The sequence below is a fragment of the Pleurodeles waltl genome, chromosome 11 (assembly GCF_031143425.1).
Source record: "Pleurodeles waltl isolate 20211129_DDA chromosome 11, aPleWal1.hap1.20221129, whole genome shotgun sequence".
In the NCBI taxonomy this organism is placed as follows: domain Eukaryota; kingdom Metazoa; phylum Chordata; class Amphibia; order Caudata; family Salamandridae; genus Pleurodeles; species Pleurodeles waltl.
Window position 1 is genome coordinate 891,550,415 of NC_090450.1, and position 13,984 is coordinate 891,564,398.

General features: G+C 45.8%; 1 protein-coding gene across 7 annotated transcripts in view; it reads right to left on the reverse strand.

Moving 5' to 3' along the window:
• WSCD2 (WSC domain containing 2) overlaps window positions 1-13,984 on the reverse strand; it is a 1,176,783-nt gene that overhangs the window by 767,330 nt on the left and 395,469 nt on the right. For 4 of the 7 annotated variants that reach the window (XM_069214801.1, XM_069214800.1, XM_069214799.1 and 1 more), the window contains one exon: window positions 2,367-2,517. The exons of the other annotated variants lie outside the window; for them this stretch is intronic. The gene's annotated coding sequence lies outside the window, so the exon portion shown is untranslated. The remainder of the gene's footprint in view (window positions 1-2,366; window positions 2,518-13,984) is intronic. 7 annotated transcript variants of the gene reach the window in all.

The following is a 13,984-nucleotide window of genomic DNA, read 5'->3' on the forward strand; positions in this document are numbered from 1 at the left end:
CAGGCATTATGAATGTTATTACATTTCTAATTAGTCCAAATGCAAGGCAACAGAAAACTATCATGTTTTTGAGAGGAAGGAGCGGGCTTTAAAATGACTTGTTTCATTGCAGTGAATTTATGGTAAATGTTGAACTGAATTACAATCTACATTTGAAATAGGACCCTTTTTATTAAAAACTTTTTACAATATACAATTGTATTTTGTAAGTTTGCACCGATTTTGCGTCAAAAAGCAGCGCAAATGCGGCGCTAAAAAAGTATAAATATGGGCCTTTGTATATCTGTTTCTGCGCTGCCAATTGGCTAATGTCTGTTGCCCTGGTGTGAGGAAAACAAGTCTAAAACTGCCACATCTCTACCACTCCACAGCATTCATATAACTTGTGTGTGTTTTTAATGGTCTGGCTTGACAGCACAGCTGTTGCCAGACAATTATGTGAGCATAACTAGAAAGGGGCTCTGGATCCACTCACATGTTGGCAGTGAGAAGTACATGTTTTGAATGACAGAAGTTGTGTGATTCCATAAAAGAGGTACTTGTTTTCCACGCTCCTGGTATAACTATGTGTATTTATCCAGCTGCTTAAACTTGAATTCTCAGGCACACATGACATTGGAATGCTATTCATGTGTCTTAGTTACCTAGATAATATACATTGTTTTTCTCTGGTAGCAGCACAGATGGGAGGAAAGTAGTCATTAACCCACATGCATTTTATGCTAGGCTTGACAATGCAAATCTCACCTTACCTTTTAACCTACACCAACATCATTCTACAGTGCTTTGCTTTCACAGAAATGTGTATCTATTGCCACGATTTTCACTTGTAATGCTTCACATTACCATACAACATCCCTTTAAAGCCAGGCCTATTGGCATTGCCAATGCTTTTCTTCTTATTACTGACCATCCGCCTCTTTCTAAAACCTTTTCCACCTTCTATCAAACAGATTTACCCTTGTTGTATTCAGTAACTCAGTCAAAGTGTCATGGGCCCTAGGGTGAGAAAGGAACATGGCACTTGGCTTCTGTTTCAATTATAAAATACAGCACAAGTTAGTCTCTGGGCCCTGGTGTCACTGAGCCTGTTGCACCAATGGAAGCCACGCCCACGGATGTATTATAAGTAAAAAGGAAGGCTCTACAAGATATTCATTGCTTAATGCTGGTAGTTCACCAGCTAGTTTTTAGAGTTAGGGCCTGATTTAGAACTCAGAGGGCAGGTTACTCTGTCACAATAGTGTTCGGTACCCTGTCCGAAAAAATCTAAATCCTATCCTATGAGCTTTAGATATCAGTGGATGGGCTATCCATCACCACTGTGATAGAGTTACCCGTCCACTGAGCTCTAAATCAGGCCCTAGTGTCTTTAACTTATTATTTCACTACTAGATTTTATTATTCCATTTTCTAGATTGGCCTTAGTGGACCGCACTTTACTAATCAAATGCTTGGACAGTTTGTCAATATACAGTATAGAATAATTAGTTACCAAATAAATAAAAATCCAGAGGACTGATTTTTTTTTCTAAAAATGGCCTTCTCTTTTATATTTTCCATATTTAAGCAGTATGACTACTTTGTTTTTACCGCAGTGGTTGCCTCTTAAAACGCTTCATCCCTATTCTCTGGTTTCTCTTCATTTGACAAACCTTTTTAGGAGTTCAGATGGGTAAACAGAGTCAAATTCAACACTTTAAATTACTTAACAATATAACCTATTTGGTCACCCCTTAAATTTCAGGGTTGGAAATTAAAGTTCAATGGGTTATTACAAATTTAAGGCCCAATTTATGTAAATGAGTCTCAAAAGCATGCTATATTAGTACACTATCACCAAAGATGAAGTAAAGTGTCGAATCAGATTAAATAGTACAAGCATGTCATACAAGAATCATGGTTGCAGCAATACAAAAGATGAGAAATAGAATCTGATGGTCAGTATACAAGCCGTGGTCCTCTTGTCTAATAATCTGAAAACAAATCTAATCTATATATCCTAACTAGACTACAGGGGAAATCCTAATTATCTCTCAAAAAATATAAGAAAATTGGAAATAATCGTAAAGTGTTAGCATAACAGAAAACTCAATAGAAGTTCTGATAGAGAGATGTGCATATCATAAAGGCACTCAACCAGATTAGCAATAAAGAGGTTGTTGAATTCTCCCTTAAATCTCAGGTTAATCTGCTCTTGCCAAAGGGTAAACGTCTCTCATCTAACTAAATGAATACCAATTTTGACCTTGTAGAATCTTTGAGACTTCAAGTCATCAACACCAGGTGTTTTCCATTTTCTGTGCTCAATTGGAATTATCAACTCCCATCACACTTTCATCCAACAAAACAAATATCAGGACAACCTTCGGTATCTCCCAGATCCTGGTGCACACAGGGGAGTCTTTCTTTTTAGGTTTCTTAGTGCTCCTTGTCCTCACCACCATATCCTCCTGTACCACACTATCTCAAATACATAACATGCCTTTCATTAGCTGTAGAGCCATGCAGCCACACCTGCAAATAAGAAATAATACAATGTGAGCAAACCTCCCCGTTGAAGTTTAAGCAGAGAAAAATAAAATTTCAGGCCTGCAGTTGAGCTAATTTAGTAGACGATTCAATGCACATTTGAGATATATAGTTATATGTGTGTTTTCTCCATAGATGTAACATAAATAAGAATAACTGTGATTGTACATCTTTGAATCATAATACCATAATCCTGATACAAGAATATAAATGTGTACACGTGTTTCAACCAATTAAAGTCATTATTAAAAGACGCATATAAAATAACTACCTCTCTACTTGTGAGTGCAATTTTAATAATATGACTTCAATACACTGCTTGACATTAGTAACATTAAAGCACACAATATATGTATTGTTGATTACACTTTTGTATTACTCCTACAGTGCATAATGGCAGAGCATGTTATGCATTCTCACCTCGCTTATGCTTGGAGTCAGCCCCCTCCCCTATTTTGTTAAAGTTACAGTGACAGATGCATCAGCAGTTGCTCTCTTTTCACAGGATGGCTACAGTGATATTTTACTAATGCAGCAGCAGATATATTTTACCAGACATTGTGACTATCAGTGCTAAATGTGTAAAATAATAAGTGTTGCTGCCCAAGGTTTTTCTCTGAATCCAGCAACTGGTGCTGACAAATATAAGGATTGTTGAATAACCAGATTGTGTAGCCTTATTTCCACCTCATGCCTCTTTCTTCCACCATCATACACTTACTGTCCCTTTATGTCCCTTTTGCAGAATCTTGTTCAACCCCTGCTTTCTCCCTTTTTCAGGGTTTTTCATCTGTCCTTTCCTTGTTTTATATTTTTTCTTTCTCTTGCTCTGTGTCAAAGTCAGAGTCATATGCAAATCATTCTTAACACTGCTCCAACGGCAACAGTCCAACCCAAACTGCTGAGCCAGGTCTGCCCCGAACTTTAACATAAGTAACCCAGCACTGGTCTTGTCCTCATTAGAGCTCATCAGCCAGGTACAGCATGGTTCCAGTGGACTGGGATGCGGCCTGAGTGATTAGCAATGGCTGAGATTAATTCAAACATCCATTGCATTACTTTTCTGCATACTTTAGAGTGTCATTCTTAGTGTTACAGATATTCCCACACATGGGTCCCATGCACATGGTGTCACTGGAACCAAGCTATACCTGGCTGATGAGTCCAAAATAGGGTGAAACCAGATCTGAGTTACTTGTGTTCTGGTTCAGGGAGGACCTGGCATGCAAGCTTGGGATGGACTGTTCACACTGGAGCGGAGCCAATGGTCCGGTCAAAACTAAGGTGGCATGGTGTAAAAAATGCTGATGACTGGGAAGCAGTGGCTGAGATTATTTAAACCATTCCAATAATCACTTTTTGTATTCTTTAGTGTGTCACCCTAAGTGGGATAGGTATGCCCTGATATGGGTCCCCTGCACACTGTGTTACTGGAACCAGGCTATAACTTGACTGGTCCTGCATTGTTTGTGTAACGGTTGAATGAGGACCTGGCCTGGTAGTTTGGGCTTGACTGTGCCCACTAGAGCCGGGAGAAAGGCATATGGCTAGGTCCAAACTGAGGTGGCATAGTGTGCAAAATAACAATGGACTGGGATGCAGCCCAAATTGATTACCAGTAGCTGAGATTCAGGCTTTCTGTTCTTCACTTTTTGTATATGTTGCAGCAACAGCAGACATACCCCGGACCACTGTGGCAGTTCTTTATCTCTGATTGGTAATAAAAGAAAATGCTCACCTGATGTGTCCCATGTTGGTACTGTAAGCCAACAGGCTGTAGAGACTTCCACAATTACACCATGGCATTCATTTCACTTTTTGTTGTAAACATAGGAACGGTGATTGCGTTTGCGAGTATAGTGTCCCAAGCTTAGCTCTCTAATAATAGTCAGTTTACCACTATGCAACTAGGAATGACAGTTGGGTTTGTAACTGTCTACAAATACTATGTTCCTGACAATTCACTGACGCTATCTCAATTGAACATAAGCACCATTGAAATGTTTACAGATATCTCAATAGACCCTTGGACAGCGCATACTTTTTCGGGTAGTGTTCACCACTTATTGATAACTAAAAACCAACAAAGCATGCTGCAGAATCTATCAGAATAGGGATTAGGCATTGGTAGTCCTGACATCCTTGGTATGGTTTTCCCCTCAAACCTTTTGCCTTCACTCATGTTTTGCTGAATGTAGTTTGTTGGTTCTAGAACTCTGGACATTTTACAATTGCTAACCAGGGGTGAAGTGCTTTTCCTCACTGCAAATTTTTTTTGAAATTGGTGTACACCCAAGTAGCATATCTAATTTTCTTGTAAGCCTCAAGTAAAGTGATATACTATATACCCAGGACTGGTAAATTACAAGCTACTAGTGGTTGAATGCTACCAGTAGGCCTGAAGCACTTATTGGCCTGACCACTTAAGTAGCTGTAGACATGTGACTGACTGTTGTGGACTTTCCAATATGGCTGTGGAGGAGAGACTATGTACTGAGCCCTGCAATGCTCCAGTGGCCCACAGTGAAGTCATTCATACAGCATAGAGGCAGGACAAATCAACAGACGTGTATGAGGTTCTCAAGGGCATGGCAGAACCAGGAAGCATTGTCTGGAGGAGGAGGAACAGAGCACTGACAGTGTTGGAGCACGTATGGCCTACAGAGGAGGACGGAAGCGGAGAAGACAGGATAAAGAGCATAGGTGGAGGCAGCGGGCAACCTACAGAGAAGACAGTGACTGGCAAAAGCAACTAGAGTCATGCTTGCATCTCCAGCAGACCAGGGGAGCAGGTGGGTGCTGTGACATCTAACACTGCAACCTTGGAGGGTCACAGCATCTGGCAAGTCTCACGGCTTGGGCCAACAATATACAGAGGTGGTAGAAGGACCTTAAGGGCACTAGAAAACATGCTGCACAAAACCACTGTGTTTGAATGTGAAGTTCACTGGTTGAAGCTACAGGACTATGGTAAAGACTGCACCAGAGATTGGGACATGGGTGCTAAAGAAGCAGGACCTACACATAGGCACTATGATGGCACAAGTGATGAGATAGGGAGAGGAGCCTATTTGGTACTATTCTTAACCAAAAAAAAAAACCTATACTTTATTTGTTTCGGAGTTGTTGCATAACTTCCCACCCTACCTCCTGAGAAGACTGAGACAAGGAGACCTGACAGAACTTCCCAGACCCTCTGACTATGAGGAACAGAAGACAGTGAAATGAAACAAGACTGGGGAACTACCGTTTGGGACAGAGGAAACTCTGGGACCACTATCAGTACATAATAAAAGGCCTAAAAACTCCCATTGCGGTGTCAGGCTGTCAGTTACACCCTGACTGTGGATACAATGGTGAAACAGCAGGCTTATGGGCAGTGCCACCTTGAGCAGGTCATTGAACAGGAAGCTCAAAATGCCCCAAAAAAAGCAAGAGTCCTTCCAGGCTGCTTTAAAAGAGAAAAAAGAGAAAGCAGCTATACCTACCACCAAATAAAATGTCAGGGACATGGCCATTTTGCGTCTTGCCGATGGCATTTCCAATGCCCAGGTGCATCCCAACATCCCAGGGTCCGTGATACAGAAGTATTAGGAGGAGGATGGCCCAGGCTATTTTTGTGCTAATTTCAAGAGGGTTGCTACCACACCTACTTGGCAATGAGAGAGATGGGGACATTATATCACACCCTTACTATCTGGTGAAGTACAGGCTGCCTTTCAGGCAACTAATCCAGCAAGGGATGCTGCATATGAAGACATTAAAAAGGCTATTCTAGAAAGATTGGGGTGCAACCAGGAATATTATGCAGCCTGCTTTAGGAAATAAAAATGGTCTATGGGCAACAATACCCGTGCCCTTTATTATAGAATAAGGGACCTCGGCAATCGATGGCTGCAGCCCACTACTATCACTAAGGAAGACATTACAAAAAGTTGTACCTAAAGCAGTATTTGGCAGCATTGCTACCAAATACAAGTTCATGGGTGAAACAGCATCCTAATTTAACAGTGCACACCACAGTTGAACTAGCCTATGCCTATCATTGTTGCCATGAATTCAGAGTACACAGCCCTAAGGTCTCTCTACCTTCCTCTAAAGTACCAACTCGCAATACTCTTCCTCAGGGGGAACCCAGGAATACACCCTCACCAAAACCTCTAGGGAACCCTCCTATGAGGGGTGGGCCAGGACAACTGATGGGACACCAATGTTATCACTGTGCTAATTGGGACATATAGCCCACAATTGCCCCTTGCATTCCAGTCCTAGCGAATCCATGGAGGTAGGGTACCCACAGGGTAGATTCCTGATGGCTGGAAGAGGCCACAAAATGTATGATAGGAGAGTACAAGTAAATGAAAATCCATTGACTCCTTTTCGGACACAGGGTGTGAACACACAGTGGTTCAGTGAGGACTTGGTTCCCCCCTACTCAAATCAAACCAGGGGAATATATACAAATCACCTGCTTACATGGAGGTACGAAGACATATCCACTCACTGCGGTATTATTAGAGGTGGAAGGGAATCCCCAGCTATGTAAGGTAGGAGTAGTACTAGACCTTCCTGTTAAATTACTAATGGGAAGAGATTTGCATCACTTCAAATGATTACCTGGCAATCCTGATACCCAAATCAAACACACATGACTTGCTCAGGGAATCACTATTTAGTGGGACAGAATTGGTCTACCTGGTAGGTAAGACAGCAAAAACCTGTAGTGAAAAACAAAGGGAACAGGAAAAATATAGAACAGAGACTCCACCCTATAGTGCTTTTGTCTTTTCCTCCTCAGGGGTTTCCAGGGACCCTCTGAGAGCTTCCAGACAACTCAAAAGGACAACAGTACCTTAATACATGCATGGAAGCAGGTGGCTGACGATGATCCAGACCAGGTAGACCTTTTTTTTTTGTTTTTATAAAGAAAGGTCTCTTGTCCAGATTGACATGTAATATTGGATGACCCACTCAGCACTTGCTACTGCCTGTAACCTTCTGGGATCAAGTACTGACTCTTGCCCACAGCCAATCAGGTGGGGGACACTATGGGCAGGGACACACACTTAAATTCCTTCTCGAGGGATTCCTTTATCCTGAGATGTATAAAGAAGTAGCAAGATTTTCTGCTGCTTGCCCCATTTGCCAACTGATAAATCCTTCCAGGATAACAAGAGTGCCCCTGCGGCCCCTCCCTATTATTGAGTTTCCCTTCTAACAGGTCGGGGTGGATTTAGTGGGCCCCTTGCCCCCTAGTGCTTAAGAACACCAATATTTGCTGGTTTTAGTTGATTATGCCATCCGTTATCCTGAAGCCATTCCTCTGGCCAACATAACCACCACAAGCTATGATTTCTTTTTTCTCCCCCATGGATTTCCCCCTGCAACTGTTGAGTGAACAGGGAACTCCTTTTGTTTACAGGTTGATTGCTCAGACATGCAAAATATTGGGGGCCCGTGGTGCAGCTACCCTGTGCCACCAGGAAAGGGCAGAAATGCACCTTATCGACAGGATATGGTGCATTTCAGTCCTCTACCCCATCAATGGTGGACAAATTGCTGTATAGCGCCAACGCAGGCACCTTTGCACCATAGTGCAAGGGTGTCTGCATTGAGGGGATGATTGTTTTTGTGCATGAAGGGATGCCTTCCTGCACAAAAACAATCACAAGAGAAAAAAACGAAGAGAAGTAAAGATATTTCTCTCCTCACTTTTACACCACCAACTAGGTGGCATACAACTCTAATGCATTCCCAGACTTGTAAATCTGTGAATGTGTCAGATTCCTTTGGGTTCCATGGGTGTTTTGTGGGAACGCCACAAGCAACACCCATGGAACGTCCCTTTCATACAGTGTTATGCTTTAAAGGTGTCCATATCTACAAAGCCATGAAAAGCCATGCAAGGGGGCTTTGCATGGCCTTAGAAACATAGACTGGCATGCTACACCACCGGAGCATCAAAAAATGACACTCTGGTGGAGCAGTGTGGCGCTAGGAGCTCGTAAATGAGGCCCCAGATATTCAACAAATTTGCACAGCAGTATATCATCCCCAAACCAATGGGATGGTGGAACGCTACAACCACACCATCAATACCATGTTAAGGAAGGTGATAAAGGACACTCGAAAGTATTGGGGCAAAAAACTCCCCTTAGTACTCTTCGCTAGCCAAACACATGAACAAAAGTCAACAGGGTTTTATCCCTCTGAGCTCCTATTCGGCAGAAAACCCCTGAACCCTTTTAAAAATGGCTGCATAACAGTAGACAGAGGAAGAGGATGAGGGAAGGCCCCTACTGACATATAGTACCACTCTTCAGGATATCAATCAATCACAAAAATGTATAGAGCGCACTACTCAACCGTGAGGGTCTCAAGGCGCTTGTGGGGGTGGGCTGGTAGGGTGAGGGGGGTTACTCTTCGAACAGCCATGTCTTGAGGTTTTTTCTGAAGAGTAGGATGTCTTTGGTTTTGCGGAGGTTGGTGGGGAGCGAGTTCCAGGTTATGGGGGCGAGGTCAGAGAAGGCCCTGCCTCCTGTGGTGGTTCGTTTTATGCGGGGGACTGTAGCTAGTGCAAGGTTGGCTGATCTGAGGTTGCGGTGGGAGTATACCCTTTTTTAATTAAATTATGTGAGGACGTACACATACACATGGAACAAGTCCAGGCCAGACAAAATCCAACATTCGTCCTGGGAACCTACTTGCTGGAATATCAAGTGGGAGACAAGGTACTTATATTATTATCCACCTCAGACAAGAAACTTCTAGGCACTTGGCAAGGATCCTACAGCATATTACACAAAGTCACACCCGTCAGGTATCGAGTATCCATACCCAAGAAATGGAGGGTGAGACAGATACCACATAAACTTGCTGAAAGCATGAGAGGATTCCTCAACTCCCACAGCTACTGAGAATGTTACAGTCAGCTCCATCCATTCCATCAAGTCCCAACACAACCCATTTCCCTGCCAAGACAGACACAGCCAACCCAGGAAAAAACCAGGACTAACCTACAACCAGAACATAGATTTGAATAATTTGACACCCTGTTGGGACAGTATCTGGGTTTTAACTCCCCTATTCCTGACTGCACATCCCTGGTATCACATGACATTTGAACTGATGGGACCCAGAGTGTAAAATTGAGACGCTACAGAATACCCACAGCTAGGAGACAGGCTGTAGAGAAAGAGGTAGAACCCTTGCCGCAGACCGATATCATTAAACCCTCACAAAGTGATAGGTGTTCCCCATTAGTGCTTGTCACTAGAAGGGATGGTAGCCTATGTGTTTGTATTGATTTTTGCCAGCGGAAAGCCATATCCCGATTTGAATGTTAGCCCATGCCTGGGTAGATAAACTGGTGGAAAGACTAGGAGGTGCCCAAGAAAAGACAGTCTTTTCAAACCCATCAGGCCTTTATCAGTTCAAGGTACTCACATTTGGACTCCACAAAGCCCCTGCTGTTTTCCAGAAGCTTATGGATGTGTTTTTGAAGCCCCATCAAGCCTATGGAGTGGCAAATTTGGACAATATTGTGGTATAAAGTCCAGATTGGGAGACACATATGCAACAGCTAGGCCAAGTGCTAGAAACATTACACCAAGCAGGACTGGCATTGAACCCCAAAAAGACTGTGTTTGCTATGAATCTATTTGAGTATCTAGTTACACCATACATACCATTCACCCTCTAGTAGATAAGCTTGCAACCATAAAGAAAATACCCAGGCCATCCTTAAAAAAAGAAGTGAGTTCCTTTCTGGGACTGGTAGGCTAATATTGTAGGTTTATACCCCAGTTTTCTGAGATTGTGAGTCCCCTTACTGACTTATTGTCACAGAAAATCGCTGAGAATACCCACTCCTGGTCTACACCTCAGGAACACAGCTTCATGAGATTGAAGAAGTTGTTATGTCAAGCCGCAGGTCAAGTCTTAGGGGCAGTGTTGTCCCAGCCTGACGTGTGCATATATGAGACCCATGCTATTCGTTAGTCACAAGTTGTTCCCATGGTATATGCATTTGGACAGCATAGAAAAATAATGTCTTGTGATTAAAAAGGCAATGAAGGCACTGCAGTATTATCTCCTCGGTTGTTCTTTTATTTTGTTGACTGACCATGCTCCCCTTACCCGGCTGTGCCTGCATACAGACACCACACCTAAGGTGTTGCATTTTTCTTTGGCCTTAAGACCTTCTCATTTCAGGCCTTTCATGTACCCAGGAAGCTGAAGACCAATGTGAGCTCTCTTTCTTGCTGGCCTTTGTTTGAATGGCCATTCCAGGATGGGAGGTAATGTAGTCAGGTAATTGCATGTACTAGACTTTCCAATATGGCCATTGAGGAGAGACTTTACAGAGTCCTGCAATTCTCCACTTGCCCACAATGACCTCATTCAGACAGCAGAGAGGCAGGATAAATCAATGTACGGGGCTGAGGGTCTTAAGGGTATTGCAGAACCAGGAAGAGTCCTCCGGGGTAGGAGGAGTAGAACATTGATGGGCGTTGGATCGAGGGTGACCCACAGGGGAGGACAGAAGTGGAGAAGAGAGAATGGAGAACACAGAGGGAGGAGGCCAACTTACAGATAAGACGGTGATTGTAAAAGCCAACCACTGACCTGCACGTATGACCGGTTATCCAGGGGAGCAGGTGGACACTGGGGGCCTCATTCTAAGTCTGGCGGGCGGCGGAGGCCGCCCGCCAGACTTCACCCCTCCAGAATACTGCACCGCGGTCTGAAGACCGCTGCGGCTATTCTGTGTTTTACACTGGGCTGGAGGGCGACCGCCAAAAGGCCGCCCGCCAGCCCAGTGTAAAACTCCTTTCCCACGAGGACGCCGGCTCAGAATTGAGCTGGCGGAGTGGGAAGGTGCGACGGGTGCAGTTGCACCCGTCGCGAATTTCACTGTCTGCAATGCAGACAGTGAAATTCTTTGTGGGGCCCTCTTACGGGGGCCCCTGCAGTGCCCATGCCATTGGCATGGGCACTGCAGGGGCCCCCAGGGGCCCCACGACAACCCATACCGCCATCCTGTTCCTGGCGGGAGAACCGCCAGGAACAGGATGGCGGTATGGGCTGTCAGAATCCCCATGGCAGCGCAGCGAGCTGCGCCGCCATGGAGGATTCTAATGGGCAGCGGAAAACCGGCGGGAGACCGCCGGTTTTCCACTTCTGGCCGCGGCAAAACCGCTGTGGTCAGAATGCCCTGCGGGGCACCGCCAGCCTGTTGGCGGTGCTCCCGCCGACCCTGGCCCCGGCGGTTCCTTACCGCCGGGGTCAGAATCAGGCCCTGTGACACCTAACACTGCAACCCAGGAGGGTCACAGCTTCAGGCAAGTCTCGTCAGGTGGGATGCAGGGCCTGCACATTAACACTATGGGGGTCATTACAACCCTGGCGGAAGGTGTTAAAGGTGCGGTAATAACGCAAACAGGCCGGCGGACAAAAAAAGGGAATTATGACCGTGGCGGAAACCGCCAACATAGACAGCCACTTTAACACTCCGACCACCACGGCAGTACAGACAAGCAGCGCGGTGGTCACCGCCAACAGACAGGCGGAAGACAATGTACCGCCCACAGTATCACAACCCGCCAATCCGCCACCTTTTCCGGAGCGGATTCACTGTGGATAAAAACACGGCGGAAACAGCTTTTGCAATGGGAAAACGCTCACCTTCTACACATCCGACGAGGAAGGAGGACACCATGGAGCCACAATTACAAATCCTACCTGCCCTTGTCTTCCTGCTCATTTATGAACACCAGCAATGGCGGCGCCGAAGACAACAGTGAGTATTGCACCTACGACATAGGGGAGGGGGAGGCAAAAGTCAGGGACACACACACGCAAAACACCCACCCCCAACCTCGCACATTATAACACACACAGCTATGCATGTCAAAACATCACAGTAACAACCCACAACCCCCCCGGAAGAATGCAAAGACCAAAGGAAATCATTCAAAAAATTGTAATGTATCAAAATACAGGTACCAAATATATACAGATAAATATATACACATTCAAAAGTATATACATTACGTGAAGCAGTGCAGGTATGCACATATCAATGTCCGTGCACCACTGGGCCAAAAATGCATGGGCGAGGCCCACACACGATACCTGTCCACAAACGGAGAGAACACTGCTGGGGCATCAGATAGAAATACAACAGGCACCTCAGGGGGAAGGGAAGGGGGGGGCACCTCAGCCGGATTACAGCACCACGCCAGATCCACGACGGGGCTCCATGCCCATTGATGTATCCTGGGGAGTGCAAAGCCACAGTCTCTCAAGTCTCTACAGTGGGTGGGTTGCCCACTGGACCATTCTGGGGAGTGCAAAGCCACAGTCTCTCAAGTCTATACAGTGGGTGGTTTGCCCACTGTTCCATCCTGGGGAGTGCAAAGCCACAGTCTCTCAAGTCTATACAGTGGTTGGTTTGCCCACTGTACCATCCTGGGGAGTGCAAAGCCACAGTCTCTCAAGTCTCTACAGCGGGTGAGTTGCCCACTGTACCATCCTGGGGAGTGCAAAGCCACAGTCTCTCAAGTCTATACAGTGGGTGGTTTGCCCACTGTTCCATCCTGGGGAGTGCAAAGCCACAGTCTCTCAAGTGGATAACAGTCTCCAACGGTTCTGGACGGGGAATGGTGCCCACACTGCATTTAGCTCCTCGTGACGGTTCCTGTACCGTCACAGTCCCAGCTGTACATGGGATAATGATGCTTGATGTGGCGGTGTTTCCTTGTTCAGCGGTGCTATGCCATGGCGGTCTCTGATCTGTTCAGCGGTTCTCTGCCCTGTTCAGCGTTGCTGTGCCCTGTTCAGCGGTCTTCACCATGGCGGTGATTCCCTTGTTCAGCGTGGCTTTGCCATGGCGGTCTCTGATCTGTTCAGCGGTTCTCTGCCCTGTTCAGCCGTCTGCACCATGGCGGTGATTCCCTTGTTCAGCGGGGCTTTCCCATGGCGGTCTCTGATCTGTTCAGCGGTTCTCTGCCCTGTTCAGCGGTGCTGTGCCCTGTTCAGCGGTCTTCACCATGGCAGTGATTCACTTGTTCAGCGGGGCTTTGCCATGGCGGTCTCTGATCTGTTCCACGGTTCTCTGCCCTGTTCAGCAGTGCTGTGCCCTGTTCAGCAGTCTTCACCATGGCGGTGATTCCCTTGTTCAGCGGGGCTTTGCCATGGCGGTCTCTGATCTGTGCATTGGTGTGTGGCATGACGGTCCCTAATTTTCCAGCGGGGCTGTGGCAGCCGGGGCCCTCCTGGGCACTGACTCTGGCGGGGGTCTCCTGACCACTGACGATACTCGAGCCCTCCTGGGCACTGACTGTGGTGGTAACTCTGGCGGTGGTCTCCTGCCCAGTGACAATACTCGGGCCCTCCTGGGCAATGACTCTGGCGGTGGTCTCCTGACCAGTGACGATACTCGGGCCCT